At 48.8% G+C, this 15,407-nt stretch overlaps 1 long non-coding RNA gene across 1 annotated transcript; it reads right to left on the minus strand.

Moving 5' to 3' along the window:
- Nucleotides 1–2,948: 2,948 nt before the first annotated feature.
- LOC126035230 (uncharacterized) lies at nucleotides 2,949–9,351 on the minus strand. Its single transcript, XR_007504868.1, has 3 exons — nucleotides 8,694–9,351; nucleotides 6,905–7,005; nucleotides 2,949–5,346 (listed from the first exon to the last, which is right to left on the minus strand). It is a non-coding gene; the product is annotated as an uncharacterized LOC126035230 (long non-coding RNA).
- Between the last annotated feature and the right edge of the window lie 6,056 nt (nucleotides 9,352–15,407).

Below are 15,407 nucleotides of genomic sequence, written 5' to 3' on the forward strand. Positions count from 1 at the left end.
AAAAAGGCTTTAACGGAGGAAACCAGCAGCCTCAAAGCCCTGCTTGACTGGAGGAACAGCCTACAGAAAGGAGACTCCCGAAGCTGCTGGCTGGCCTCCACAGTCCTGTGAGGGAGATGCCTGGCCCGGCAGGCTTGCCAGCCCACATCATGTTCCCGGTGGGACACACACACGGCACATGTAGGCTCCTGCTTGGCACCTCAACGGCAATGAAGGCATGGAGGCTTCTGCCAGAAAACAAAGAGGCAGCGGCAGAGCTGGGGGTGGGGAAAACTCTCCACTGCCCAAGAGGATCCCTGCAGAGGCAGTAGGATGCTACTGGGCTCCACCATGACTACTCACCCCATGAGCCCAAGGCGGCACCCACTCGCCTGGAGCAGGGAGTCTAGAGGGTGGGTCAGCCCCCGCTCCCCTCCCCAAGGCAGCATGTGGTGGGAAGTGCTGGAGGATGCAAGCCAGGCCCAAGACAACAGCTGGCCACGAGGGGAAAATTCCTCCGGGCTGGCTTTGCTTCATTAAAAGCTGTGTCTTTTCATCTCAGGCTAGCTGACACGTGCCACCTCTCCCGCGGGGGGGGGGGGGGGAAGGCACAGCCAGCACCGCGCCTGCAAGCTTTACCGCCAGGGGAATTTGCAGAGCCCAACAGAATTGACCTTGCAGCGGTACGATAGCCGCGGCAGTCACCCCGGGGCAACAAAGAAAGCACCCACAGCTTTGCTGCAGTGAAAGCAAGCCCTTGGCCGCCCAGGCGCAGAGACACGACATCTGGCTCCCTTCCAGTCCTCCCATCCCTCTCTGGGGCGCGGTGGCCCAAGGGATGGGGACCTCAGCCACTGGATGACCACACAGACCGGCTGCTCCATTCCAGATCTCGCTGCCAACTGCAACCGATGGAAAATTTTCCACCATTGGAGATTACAAAGTCATGTGCATGTGCAGCCAGTCACAGGATGGCCACGAGAAGCCAAATGGGTCCTGGCAGAGGGGCAGGGACCACTTCTGCTCTGCACTTGCACGACACCTGGGGTCTCCAGCCATGACCAGGGCACCAACGTGCTGCCATGTTTCAAGTTCAATAAGGACATTTGTCCAAGGGAGGCATCCCCCAGGTCCAAGCAGGACTAGACCCTCACCATACTAAGTGATGCATAGATGTTAGCATTAACAGTCCTTTTTATCTGATGTCCCAAGAGGACTGATGCCCTGGGGTTAGTGTCTGCATCAGAGGTCCTGGGGAACCCTATCCTGATCTGTTTAACTCAACCCCAATGGAAAAGCAGTTGCTTACTGTTAACTCCCATCCCGTCAGCTCCCTGTCCCAGGCCATGCGCCACGGGAAGTGTGATCTAACCACACAGTGTGAACAGCCCAGCCCACTCTCCATCACTACAAGCAGGGTACAGAAACATGAGCCCCTGAAAAGGGGCTCTGGGGGGGATGATGTTTTGCAAGTGGGGAGAAGACAGCACGGCAGTCAGCAGGTGATAGGACCCTTTTTGCTCCCACCTCTGCTGTCTCCTCTCTTCTCCCTCCGGCCACCACTGCATACAGCCACAGCCATCCACAGCCCCATCGTCTCTCCTTACCAAGCCAGCTCCTTCTGTACCCCAATGCCCTGTAGCCCTCCACACTGCCTGATCCTGGATGCACAATCCTTCACCTTCCCCACATCCTTCACATGGCAGCCAGGCTCTGCATCCCCTAAAGCATGCTCCTTTTCACTCCCACCCCAACCCCATCCTCCTCCACCATCAGACCCTGCCCTGTTTACATGCATCCCTGTGCATGTCCCCAATGTCCCCAGCTCTTTACCTGTGCTCTGTTGCCTCCTGATTGCTACAGCTCGTACCACAACTTACCCTGTTCTCCCCCCATCCCCAACTGCCACCCACCTACAGCCCTGCCAGCCTGAGTCTCCTTGCACACACCCCACTGATGAGTCCCCAACACCTATCTGGGAGAGCCACAGCAACATCATCTTTCCCTACCTCCTCTGAACAGTCACCAGGGTACCGCAGAGCAGCGGAGAAGGTCCTGGGGATGCTGCATTACCCCAAGCAGCTCCAGACACAGGCATCAAAGCTACACATGGGAAGAGTGCCTCTGGTGGGGAAGGCAGCAAGGATTGTGCATGCAGCATTTACACTGTGGGAACTGCCCGGCCCCACCGCAACCCCTCTTATGATACACTTCCTTTTACTGTAAGAGCCCTCCAAGGGAGGTGCTTGGGCACAGGCACTCAGGCCTCCAGCTCAGCATTACCAAGCTGCAGCCTGCAGATAAGGCTGCAGCAGCTGTGGGGACATTCAACATCTTTTCCACTCCCCATGCTAGACATCTACGTGGCACAGGGGGAGGAGATACCACACGCACACACACACACACGGCTGTGCACACCCACCCAACTCACCCCTTTCCGGCTGTGATTTAGGAAGTCTCAAGTCTAGCACAGGCCAGAGCGGTGACATGGGCTGTAAGGGTGATTGTACATCTTTGATTGTAAAGAGCTGGACACATCCAGGGCTACTGGAGAGAAAGCATTTCCACCATGAATTCAATGTCCTGCGCCTTGTCAGGGAAAGGGAAAGTCTTTCCTTCCAGTGAAACTGAAGATGAGAGAGAAACACCCTGCTGGCATTAGGAAAAGGGTGTCATAGCTGTCACCTGAACACTCATACTGTTGCCTGTAATGGAAGCAAACACACGAGCGTGCAAGCCCCTTGAAGGGAAACAAGGGGGTAGGAAGGACTGGTGTGTCTGACTGCAGGTATATGCTGGAGCGGCGGAGGAATGCACATAAGTTGACCCAATATGAGTGATAGAAGTGATTCAACTTTATTTGCACGGATAGCTCATATTTATACAGTTTGTGATAATTATGCCTACTAGTCCTAATATGATTGGTACATTGCTAATGTTTATTCATTACTAAAACACACCCACTTGTGGTTGGCAGCTACGCGTGTTCAGTAACTTTCTCATGAGAACTTCTTCAAAAGTTACTTGTGAAGTTATGCCAAGGTCACACCGTCCCTGTCTTTCTCCTGATAACAGCGAGACCAGCTGTTGTTTTTCTCCCAATATCAGTAAAGCCAGCTATTTTCGGCCAAGGCCTAGTCTTGCTGCTCAAACTGACGTTCTTTCACACAGAACTCTGCTCGCACAACTTTTCCACAGGCCCATGTCCTTTTTCAGCAAGCCACTTCCCAACAATTCCCCCTTTTTCTTTTTGTGCGAGTAGAGCTTGGTGTGTCAGCTTTGAGACTCCTCTCATCATGTACCCATACACAATTCTAAATATTACACAGATTAATTTCAATATACCCAGCCATCGTAAGGCTTCCTTAATCAATGACATTAGCCGTGGTGTTATCCCACCAAATATTGACTCTAACACCCCATCAAACCAATTAGTTTCTTGCTGGATCTTTGTGTATGTTTCTTCAGCCAATTTATCTGTTTGTGAATAGATTGAGGTAAAATTTTAACACCTGCTGTATTGCCCTTTGCAAAGATCTGTGAACACAACTAATTAAGCACAGTAAAAACAACATTATACCTAATAAAATACATAAGCACACAAAAACAGATTTGATTAATAGCTTTAGCTAGTGACACCCAAACATTCTTACTGTCCCATGGCGTTAACCGATGTGGATCAATCACCAGTGTCACTGTCATGCTGCTTACAACAGTCAGTGTGTTCCATATCAATCTCAGCATAAGGTTTCAAATTTATGGGTAAATCAGGAACGTATCTGCCAGACATGGATGATGTGACTTCTTTTTTTTGTCCAATTGCTGTCAAGGCTTGCCATCCCGGCGCACTTAGTTGTCTTGTAGAAGTTAAGCTATCGCTGCCCCTCAATAAATCCAGCAGCGGCTGTAAGTCTGTATTTGTAATACCAAAACAAGGTTGAATCCACTGTAGGTCTCTGTTTAAATCTTTCTCCCTCTTTTTGTTTTTGAGCAATCCAGGCTTGCTTAATAACTTGGGATGCCATTTTCCTTAATAAGCTGAACAAGGTAAAACTATTACAATAGCTACAATCACAGTAACTACAATAATGCCCATAATTCTTTGAGCCAACCTGTTACCCCTAATGACCCAGACCATGAGGACTATGAGGAAAATGAACCATCCATACATTCTTGTGCCATCTTGCTCCACGAACTCAGCCCAGCAATCGGTAGGTGCCAGCTTTCCGTGGGCGTCCCCACAGAGGCAACGACGGCCTCACCGTACACCAGCCCGATGCTCTTCGGAAAATCCCGGTATTTATACATTTGCAGAGGAACGGGTTTTAGCACACGTGGCCAGCGGGTGCCAAAAGTCCGCCTCGCTTGCAATCTATGACGCATGCGCTCGCTGGCCAGGCGCGCTGCACGAGTCATAGCCATCTTGTCTATTGGTTCGTGGGCTTTATGATACAGTTGCGATGCACGGAGAATCTTGACCTGTTATGTTAGCCAAGGTGACCTATACATTAGTTTTCGGCTGAGGTAGTATTCATATTGTCACATCATCTATGATGCTGCAGATGATGATGGTCGTGCAAATCGAACAGGAGTCCATCGTGGGCCTGTATCTGTGGAAACACAATCAACCTCGTTCCCAGGTTATTAATGGAAATAGATCTTACCCCTAATTTTGGCTTTAACTAACTTTTACATTTACCCCACACTGTCTTCCCGTAATCACGCTATGTTTAATCAAATTATGCTTAACACACTTTTTACCTAAAGCAAGTTCTATATACAATAAGGCACGCTGTTCTAAAAACCTGTCTGAAGGACTCAGTGTCCGCTAGTAATACTCTATTAGTTAGAATCTGTCGGATCAGTGGCTTCAGCACCCGCCGGTGCCGTGCCAGTTGCCATTGGGACAATTCCGGGTCCAGCATCAGTGCGAAGCCATGGCTTGACCCACTTAGCCAGGATCTCCCAGTAAGTTTTACTTCTGCTGATCCGCACCATTTCCTGGATTCTGGGTCCTTATACATTACCATGATTCCTGTACTTTGTTGCGTCCTTTCTGCCTGTAAAAGAACATGATGCACTACCATTGGTGGGTCTTTGTGATCACCTGTCAATCTAAGATAATTTAGCACAAATAAGGCTTTGGCCAATCGTTCCTCTGGGAGTAAGCCCTGGGTTCCCTCCTTTTTGTTTTTGCAGCATGTTCTTTTAGGGTTTGGTTGGCCCATTCGACAATAGCCTGTCCTGTGGGAAGATGTGGAATACCAGTACCATGATGAATTCCCCACAAATTACAAAATCGAGCAAATCGTGTAGAACCATAGGCTGGGCCGTTGTCCGTCTTAATTTCTTTAGGCACACCCAGTACTGCAAAAGAAGCGTGAAGATGTCATTCAATATGTAAGGCCTTTTCTCCAGTTCATGCCGTGGCCCACATGGCAGCAGGATAGGTATCAATACACACGTGCACAGAACGCTTTGCACCAAACCACGTGACATGGGTGACATCCATTTGCCACAACTGCAATGGCAAAAGACCTCATCGGTTAACCCCACAGCCCAAGCCGAGCCCCTCCTCTTGACAATCAGGGCATGCTTTAAAGATACCTTGGGCGTCAGTAAGTGGTAAGTCAAATTGCTTTGCTAACATCCTAGCGGGTTGGTGCAAGAACGCATGTGATTGCCGTGCTTTGTTGAAAACGATTCCCTGGAGGAGGCTTCCGTGGCGCTGCAACCAATTGGTCAGCTCTGTCATTTCCCGTTTCTCATCTGCACAGTGTTCTCATACCCAAGAGTTCTACCAGAGGGGTCATATCGCCATTAGTGATACCGCAAAGATTCCGCACCCACTGGATATCTCCCACAAGCTTCTGGACATCATGTAACGTTGAAATTTCTCATGTTATTTGAACCTTCTGAGGTTTAACACTGCTTACATCTATGTGCCACCCCAAATACTTCCAAGGTGCTGCCTTTTGCACCTTTTCAGGAGTGATTATTACTCTGCGATGGCTTAAGATGTCCTGCAATTGAGTTAAAATCTCATCCTGTGGCAAGTTACTGAGGAAACTGCTTTCTTACAGGCTCTGATGCCCAGGCCACATACACCTGACACATCGTGAGGGAATTGCGCATTCATTGCGGTAACACGACCCAATGGTATCTCTTATAGGGTTCTGCCTTGTTAATTGATGTTACCGAAAAGGCGAACCGTTCAGCGCCATCTGGGTGCAATCTTTTAAATTTATAATTAACAAATCCCATTCTTCTGGAAGCATAACTGGAGATGGCAAACCTGGCTGCAGGGCTCCCATACTGTCCATCACCGCATTCACAGCTCTGAGATCATGTAACAGTCTCCATTTCCCACTTTTCTTGGGAATAGTAAATATTGATGTATTCCATGGACTAGTAGAAGGGACAACATGTCCCGCTCTCAATTGGTCTTCAACTAACCCTTGTATTTTTAGCAGCCTTTCAGAATTTAGCAGCTACTGATCAATCCAAACAGGCTCATCTGTTTTCCAGTTAATTTTCAGAATTGGCTACCCCTCAGTGACCGCTCCTAAAAAGGATGCGTCACTAACATTGCCTTCATTTGGCTCAATAAATCATGGCCTACGAGGCCAAACAATTCAGTTGGGGTAGTCATGACATATGGACACGTCGTAATGTGTTCACCATCGGGGAACACAAATGTAATCGGTAGGTGACTTACTAAGGTGGCTTGTGTGCCCCCTATCCCAGCAATACCAAAATTTGGATTGATCGATGGCCATGATGGAGGCCAAATGCATCGTAAAATAATCGTAACATCAGCTCCTGTATTGATTGTCATCGGTTTCTTGACGACAACTCCATTGGGCCCTTCCAATTGCACTACCTTTTCTGGTTTACCTCTTCTTGTGTCCATGGCAAAGTATACCTGCGGTTTCCCTGTGGAGCCAAATCCACCATCTCCACGTTGTACTTCACCCGGGTTCGGAACACACGACCTGAATGGAACTAATTGTGCTATTCTGGTACCTTTAGGAATAGAAACAGGAGGGATTACAACATGAATCATAATTTTCACAGTCCCACAATAATCTGCATCAATAAGCCCTGGGAGCACCAGAATTCCTTCTAGAGCTGTTGAAGATTGCCCCATTAAAAATGCACTAAGTCCAAACCCCAATGGTCCCTTTATGTTGACTGCGGTTTCCACATCCACTCCGGAGCTTCCTGCGGTGGCGGATCTGGTGGTTGCGAGGCTGCCTGAGGGCTGGCAGCTCAAGCCCCTTGCATTCGTGTCGCCGCGTGAGGGGCCTTCACAGTCGGTGTAAAGTTTCCCTTCTTCCTGTATTCTTGGTGGTATGGTTATCTTTCTTACACTTGTTGCAGCACTTACTGTTAGCAGTACCTGTACATTTGCTCCTAATGCGTCCACGTTTGCCACAGTTAGAACACTTGACCAAGGGTGTCTTACTGGCCTTGTGTTTCTTTGTAGCTCCTTGGAGAGCTGTGGCAGCATAGGCTACTTTCTGTGAGTCCACTGATCGATCCGTGTATTCTATCATATCAACGACGTCTGCATTTTTCGGCAAATTACACAATGCTTTGCGTGTCTTTTCAGTAGCATTTTCAAAAGCGAGTATTGAGGTATCAGCGTATCAGCAGAAAAAATGAATTGCAGTATTTGGTGAGTTAACGCAAATTTGATTCCGTACTGACTCACAGCATTCCTTAATTTCTCAATGACCTTCCAGTCAAACACCTCCCATTTTTTCTGTCCATTTGATGCAATAACTGGGAATGCTTGGAGCATAGTCCCTTCTATAATGGCATCTTTTATTACACCCCTCCAATGTCTCTGCCTTTCTTCTGCAGTGGCTATTACAAGCGGCTATTACAGGCGGCTCCGCGTCTATCACGGGTGCGGTTGGTTTCGCTGTTTTTTTTTTTTGCATTTCCTTTAACAATTCTAACATTGTCTCTTTTTGTTCTATTATTAGAGTAGACAAGTCCTTGTTTGCATTATTTGAATCAGGGTGTATGCTAGGTATAATTTGTTCATGTTGAACGGTGGTATCTGGGGCTGTGTTTTCGTAGGCAGATTTTTACTCACTCCCTGATTCTGTAGGGTTTCCTTTAATCGTACGGTTAGGGAGGCTTAGGAACTGTCAGATGGCTGATTAATATCGGCAGTCCCAGGGAGTGGAGCAGAAGTCAAGGGCACAAGAGCAGGCGAACAAGCTCCAAAAAGTCTTTCTCGCTGCATTATGTTTTTCTCCCCGCTTTTCCCTTTCGCTTGCGGTTGGAGAGAGAGAGCAGCAAAAGCAGACGCAGACGCTTTACGATCTGCTTTCATTTTTTGCAGAGTTGTCTTAATCAATTTCCATAAAGTTGCAAGATCTTTAACTTCTTTAGACCCGTCACTAATTTCATCCCATAGGGAGGTTCCGATAGCATTCCAGGTACTAAGCTCAGAAGCTGTACCCACACTAATTGAAAGGTTTCTGTCCTTGCTTCATTAGTTTTTTAGCTGATTTATCATCGTCAGTTACCATATCCCATAATACGTCTCCTAATCTACACCATTCACTCTCCTCAAATAATAAATCCGGATTCTTAAAGCATCCCTTAACACGACCTAAAGCAACTAATCCCAAAACTTGCTTAACGCAATTTACCCCCCGCTTTTCTAAAAAGCACTGTAATAATTTTAGGGCTACCTCTTGATCCATTGCCGGCCGGCTTCTTGATACTCCTTGGTGCTACCTTGATTAAGGCACCTCGGTTAAAAAGTCTTTGCAGCCTTTTTCCAGTAGCCCTCACTGACGGCGAACCCCTTTTGGACGGTCCAGGCACGAGAGTTAACACACCAACCAAGACGATCAGCGTTCGGTTAATCTTTTGCCCCCCGGTCGCTGCTACCGGTGCTTCTCAGTGTCCGTCGCTCCAATTCCCCTTTCTTCGGTCCCCGTTCGGGCGCCATTTGTTGGAGCGGCGGAGGAATGCACATAAGTCGACCCAATATGAGTGATAGAAGTGATTCAACTTTATTTGCACGGATAGCTCATATTTATACAGTTTGCGATAATTATGCCTACTAGTCCTAATACGATTGGTACATTGCTAATGTTTATTCATTACTAAAACACACCCACTTGTGGTTGGCAGCTACGCGTGTTCAGTAACTTTCTCATGAGAACTTCTTCAAAAGTTACTTGTGAAGTTATGCCAAGGTCACACCGTCCCTGTCTTTCTCCTGATAACAGCGAGACCAGCTGTTGTTTTTCTCCCAATATCAGTAAAGCCAGCTATTTTCGGCCAAGGCCTAGTCTTGCTGCTCAAACTGACGTTCTTTCACACAGAACTCTGCTCGCACAACTTTTCCACAGGCCCATGTCCTTTTTCAGCAAGCCACTTCCCAACAGGTATACCCATGTGCAGGGCAGTGGGAGGCACAGCCCAGCAGCCCAGCTCCTATTTCACCCCATGGAACCAGAAAACGTCCTGGTCCACACGCCCCAAACCACCCGCAGGGTCCTGCTGACAGCAGAGCCCTCTGCCTGGTGCATCTGCCACCCCCTCCACAGGGGCTGGGCTCCCACAGGGCTGCCAGGGCTCTGAGCAATGCACACGGCCGAGGATGCCGTCGGGATGGAAGGGGTCACCCACCTGAACCCCGGACACTGCATAGAGATGGTAGCATCAAGGAAGCCAAGGCTTGACTGGTGCTTCACGTCAGGTGGAGGCTGGAGAGGACCTGCCTTTGGGGCTAACTGGCAAGTGCAGCCTGCAGGGACTATGCAGCACTGGGGCACCAGCATATCAGCATCCTCCATCTTCACACAAGTGACAGTAAACAGGGATGGGCTCAAGACACAGCTGCATCCCCAGACAACCCTCCTGAGCAGGACACGAGCCTCCACATCAGTCCTTGCAAGACACCAAGGCCCCTGTGCAAACTCTGCTTGCTGTTGCTGCTGCAGCCCATGTTTTGCTGTGCTGCTTCCATGGGAACACACAAAGCTCAGAGATCTCAGAAACCAGCTTAACCATGGCAACCAGGTCCAAAACACCTTCAACTCTGGTGGCAGCTGTGCTGCTGGGGACACAGATGTCCCCCCAGATCTAGCCTTCCTAGGGAGACAGAGCCCGCAAGAGACCCAAGAGCTCTCCACGAACTACCAGGAGCCAGCTCGTCCCCAGCCATGCAGCAATTTACCCATGTAAGTGAAAACAGACCCCAGGGTCCTCTTGGCTCAGACCACCAGACCCTGCTGCTCTTGATGCGTGCAAGTGTTGTAACAGGGATATTCAAGTAACGCAACAGTGCCCAGAGCAGTATTGAGTAACAAGCAGACTGCTGGGGGAAGGTAGAGCGCACAGTGCTCTGACAGAGACAGCAGCCCAGCATCAACGAGCCTAAGGGAAAGGCTGAGAGGAGCAACTTGAGAAGGGATCTGGGAACAAACACAAGCTCATGGGAATGTCCTAGACCTTGAAAACCCACATAAAAGCATCTGGGGAGCTTAGACATCCTCCCAGCCTCTGCTGGACAGGGAGGCAGATGTAGCTACTGCTGTGGGTCAGCTCTGCCCAGGAGCCATGGCTACATGCAGCCCCCTTTGCTCTGGTTTGTTACTCTTGCAGATGGGATGGGGCAAACGCTAAAAACCCTTTGAGCACTTACACACCAGACACAGGCTTCTGCAGCATCAGGCACCAGGGTCAAAGCTTGGAGACTCAATAAAACACAGAGCGAAGTTGTTTCTGAAGACAAGGCTGATGAGGCTGCCAGCAGCCAGCCTTGCAGAAGGACAGGATCATGAAAAGAGTAGCCATGAGAATAAAAGGCTAGCAAAGAAACAGAAAATACTGGGAGCAAGTAATTCTTTCCAAATAGTCCTTTGGGCTCATCTCAGCCTTGATCTGCTCGTGGTGGTCAGGCAGCTGGAGCCTTTAAAAAGGCTACTGGTGACTTGCCCCACAATTGCCGCTGTCTCTGGGACAGGCACTACAGGGAAGATAAACCTGGAGCCCTTCCAGCTGGAGGGCTTGGGGCCAGTGTCCTCCCCAGCCTCCCAACAACGTGAGCACTCCCCTACAGATCACAGCTCTGCACTGCTAGCAGAGCAGGGCAGATGGTTTATTGCTCTGTGCTTTACTGCCAATGGGCTTTTTGTGCTCACACAGGGAGGGAATAACACGGTCCTCTGGAGAGATGGTGAAGATAGGTGGGGGTAAAGCAATGAGCTGGGCAATGCTAAGGCAGTGCCTCCGTCCCCCGGCACTGCTAATACCATACAGATGAGAGACAAACCAAGCCAGGAGAATGGGATGGACACAGCAACCCCCCAAACCCTCCATTCACCTACAAGCTGGTCAGTCCAATGGGCCATAAGCTGCTGCATTGCCAAGCACCCTGAGAACTGCAGAACAATGCATGTAGGAAGGGACCTCAGGGGGTTTCAGTCCAGTCCTGCTCAGTGGGGCCAACCTTGAGCAGGTTGCTCAGGGCTTGCCCCTGGAGGTTTCCAAATGTGGAGACTGCCCCCCCTTCTCTGGGCCCTGCTACAGAGTCTAACTGCCCTTGTGAGGAAATACTTTTCCTAATATCTAATTGGAATTTCCCTTTTGTGCTGTTGTCTCTCATCCTGTCCCTGGGCACTTCCCAGGAGAGCCTGGCTCCAGCTTCTCTCCAAACCCGCATCAGGCAGCTGCCAGCAGCGGCGAGAGCCCCCTTTGCTGCCTTCCCTTTCCCAGGCTGTACAAACCCACCACTCTCAGCCTCTGCCCCTGATGTGCTGCAGCACACCAGCAGCCCCATGGCAGGGCTAGAGCTCCAGGGCATCTCTGGAGAGTTCTGGAGCCCATTAGTCTCCATCCTGCCCAGCCAAAGGTGCCACCAGGGAGGACAGGAAGTACCTGCGGCCAGCCCCGAGCAGCAGACACCTTGTCATGGTTTAACCCCAGCCAGCAACTAAGCACCATGCAGCTGCTAACTCACTCCCCCCCACCCAGTGGGATGGGGAAGAAAATCAGAAGGGTTAAAGTGAGAAAACTTGTGGGTTAAGATAAAGACAGTTTAATAGGTAAAGCAAAAGTTGCATGCACAAGCAAAGCAAAACAAGGAATTAATTCACTACTTCCCATTGACAGGCAGGTGTTCAGCCATCTCCAGGAAAGCAGGGCTCCATCACACATAACAGTTACTTGGGAAGACAAACGCTATAACTCTGAACGTCCCCCCTTCCTTCTTCTTCCCCCAGCTTTATATACTGAGCATGACTTCATATGGTCTGGAATATCCCTTTGGTCAGTTGGGGTCAGCCCCCTCCCAACTTCTTGTGCACCCCCAGCCTACTTGCTGGTGGGGTGGTGTGAGAAGCAGAAAAGGCCTTGACTCTGTGTAAGCACTGCTCAGTGGTAACTAAAACATCCCTATATTATCTGTTGGGAATTGGCTTGATGAAAAAGGACATGGGTCTATGGAAAAGTTGTGCGAGCAGAGTTCTGTGTGAAAGAATGTCAGTTTGAGCAACAAGACTAGGCCTTGGCTGAAAATAGCTGGCTTTACTGATATTGGGAGAAAAACAGCTGGTCTCGCTGTTATCAGGAGAAAGACAGGGACGGTGTGACCTTGGCATAACTTCACCCAGGTGAAACAGGAGAATACAATTTATGACCACCCTGACATGAATGAGGGCATGAAAGAAAACATGTTCAAAATACTCGCTTTTGAAAATGCTACTGAAAAGACACGCAAAGCATTGTGTAATTTGCCGAAAAATGCAGACGTCGTTGATATGATAGAATACACGGATCGATCAGTGGACTCACAGAAAGTAGCCTATGCTGCCACAGCTCTCCAAGGAGCTACAAAGAAACACAAGGCCAGTAAGACACCCTTGGTCAAGTGTTCTAACTGTGGCAAACGTGGACACATTAGGAGCAAATGTACAGGTACTGCTAACAGTAAGTGCTGCAACAAGTGTAAGAAAGATAACCATACCACCAAGAATACAGGAAGAAGGGAAACTTTACACTGACTGCGAAGGCCCCTCGCGCGGCGACACAAATGCAAGGGGCTTGAGCTGCCAGCCCTCAGGCAGCCTCGCAACCACCAGATCCGCCACCGCAGGAAGCTCCGGAGTGGATGTGGAAACCGCAGTCAACATAAAGGGACCATTGGGGTTTGGACTTAGTGCATTTTTAATGGGGCAATCTTCAACAACTCTAGAAGGAATTCTGGTGCTCCCAGGGCTTATTGATGCAGATTATTGTGGGACTGTGAAAATTATGATCCATGTTGTAATCCCTCCTGTTTCTATTCCTAAAGGTACCAGAATAGCACAATTAGTTCCATTCAGGTCGTGTGTTCCGAACCCGGGTGAAGTACAACGTGGAGATGGTGGATTTGGCTCCACAGGGAAACCACAGGTATACTTTGCCATGGACACAAGAAGAGGTAAACCAGAAAAGGTAGTGCAATTGGAAGGGCCCAATGGAGTTGTCGTCAAGAAACCGATGACAATCAATACAGGAGCTGATGTTACGATTATTTTACGATGCATTTGGCCTCCATCATGGCCATTGATCAATCCAAATTTTGGTATTGCTGGGATAGGGGGCACACAAGCCACCTTAGTAAGTCACCTACCGATTACATTTGTGTTCCCCGATGGTGAACACATTACGACGTGTCCGTATGTCATGACTACCCCAACTGAATTGTTTGGCCTCGTAGGCCATGATTTATTGAGCCAAATGAAGGCAATGTTAGTGACGCATCCTTTTTAGGAGCGGTCACTGAGGGGTAGCCAATTCTGAAAATTAACTGGAAAACAGATGAGCCTGTTTGGATTGATCAGTAGCTGCTAAATTCTGAAAGGTTGCTAAAAATACAAGAGTCAGTTGAAGACCAATTGAGAGCGGGACATGTTGTCCCTTCTACTAGTCCATGGAATACATCAATATTTACCATTCCCAAGAAAAGTGGGAAATGGAGACTGTTACATGATCTCAGAGCTGTGAATGCGGTGATGGACAGTATGGGAGCCCTGCAGCCAGGTTTGCCATCTCCAGTTATGCTTCCAGAAGAATGGGATTTGTTAATTATAAATCTAAAAGATTGCACCCAGATGGCGCTGAACGGTTCGCCTTTTCAGTACCATCGATTAACAAGGCAGATCCCTATAAGAGATACCATTGGGTTGTGTTACCGCAATGAATGCGCAATTCCCTCACGATGTGTCAGGTGTATGTGGCCTGGGCATCAGAGCCTGTAAGAAAGCAGTTTCCTCAGTAACTTGCCACAGGATGAGATTTTAACTCAATTGCAGGACATCTTAAGCCATCGCGGAGTAATAATCACTCCTGAAAAGGTGCAAAAGGCAGCACCTTGGAAGTATTTGGGGTGGCACATAGATGTAAGCAGTGTTAAACCTCAGAAGGTTCAAATAACATGAGAAATTTCAACGTTACATGATGTCCAGAAGCTTGTGGGAGATATCCAGTGGGTGCGGAATCTTTGCGGTATCACTAATGGCGATATGACCCCTCTGGTAGAACTCTTGGGTATGAGAACACTGTGCAGATGAGAAACGGGAAATGACAGAGCTGACCAATTGGTTGCAGCGCCACGGGAGCCTCCTCCAGGGAATCGTTTTCAACAAAGCACGGCAATCACATGCGTTCTTGCACCAACCCGCTAGGATGTTAACAAAGCAATTTGACTTACCACTTACTGACGCCCAAGGTATCTTTAAAGCATGCCCCGATTGTCAAAAGGAAGGGCTGGGCTTGGGCCGTGGGGTTAACCGACGAGGTCTTTTGCCATTGCAGTTGTGGCAAATGGATGTCACCCATGTCACGTGGTTTCGTGCAAAGCGTTCTGTGCATGTGTGTATTGATACCTATCCTGCTGCCATGTGGGCCACGGCATGAACTGGAGAAAAGGCCTTACATATTGAATGACATCTTCACGCTTCTTTTGCAGTACTGGGTGTGCCTAAAGAAATTAAGACGGACAACGGCCCAGCCTATGGTTCTACACGATTTGCTCGATTTTGTAATTTGTGGGGAATTCACCACGGTACCGGTATTCCACATCTTCCCACAGGACAGGCTATTGTCGAATGGGCCAACTAAACCCTAAAAGAACATGCTGCAAAAACAAAAAGGAGGGAACCCAGGGCTTACTCCCAGAGGAACGATTGGCCAAAGCCTTATTTGTGCTAAATCACCTTAGATTGACAGGTGATCACAAAGACCCACCAATGGTAGTGCATCATGTTCTTTTACAGGCAGAAAGGACGCAACAAAGTACAGGAATCATGGTAATGTATAAGGACCCAGAATCCAGGAAATGGTGCGGATCAGCAGAAGTAAAACTTACTGGGAGATCCTGGCTAAGTGGGTCAAGCCATGGCTTCGCA

Source organism: Accipiter gentilis, chromosome W (assembly GCF_929443795.1).
Source record: "Accipiter gentilis chromosome W, bAccGen1.1, whole genome shotgun sequence".
NCBI classification, from domain to species: Eukaryota; Metazoa; Chordata; class Aves; order Accipitriformes; family Accipitridae; genus Astur; species Astur gentilis.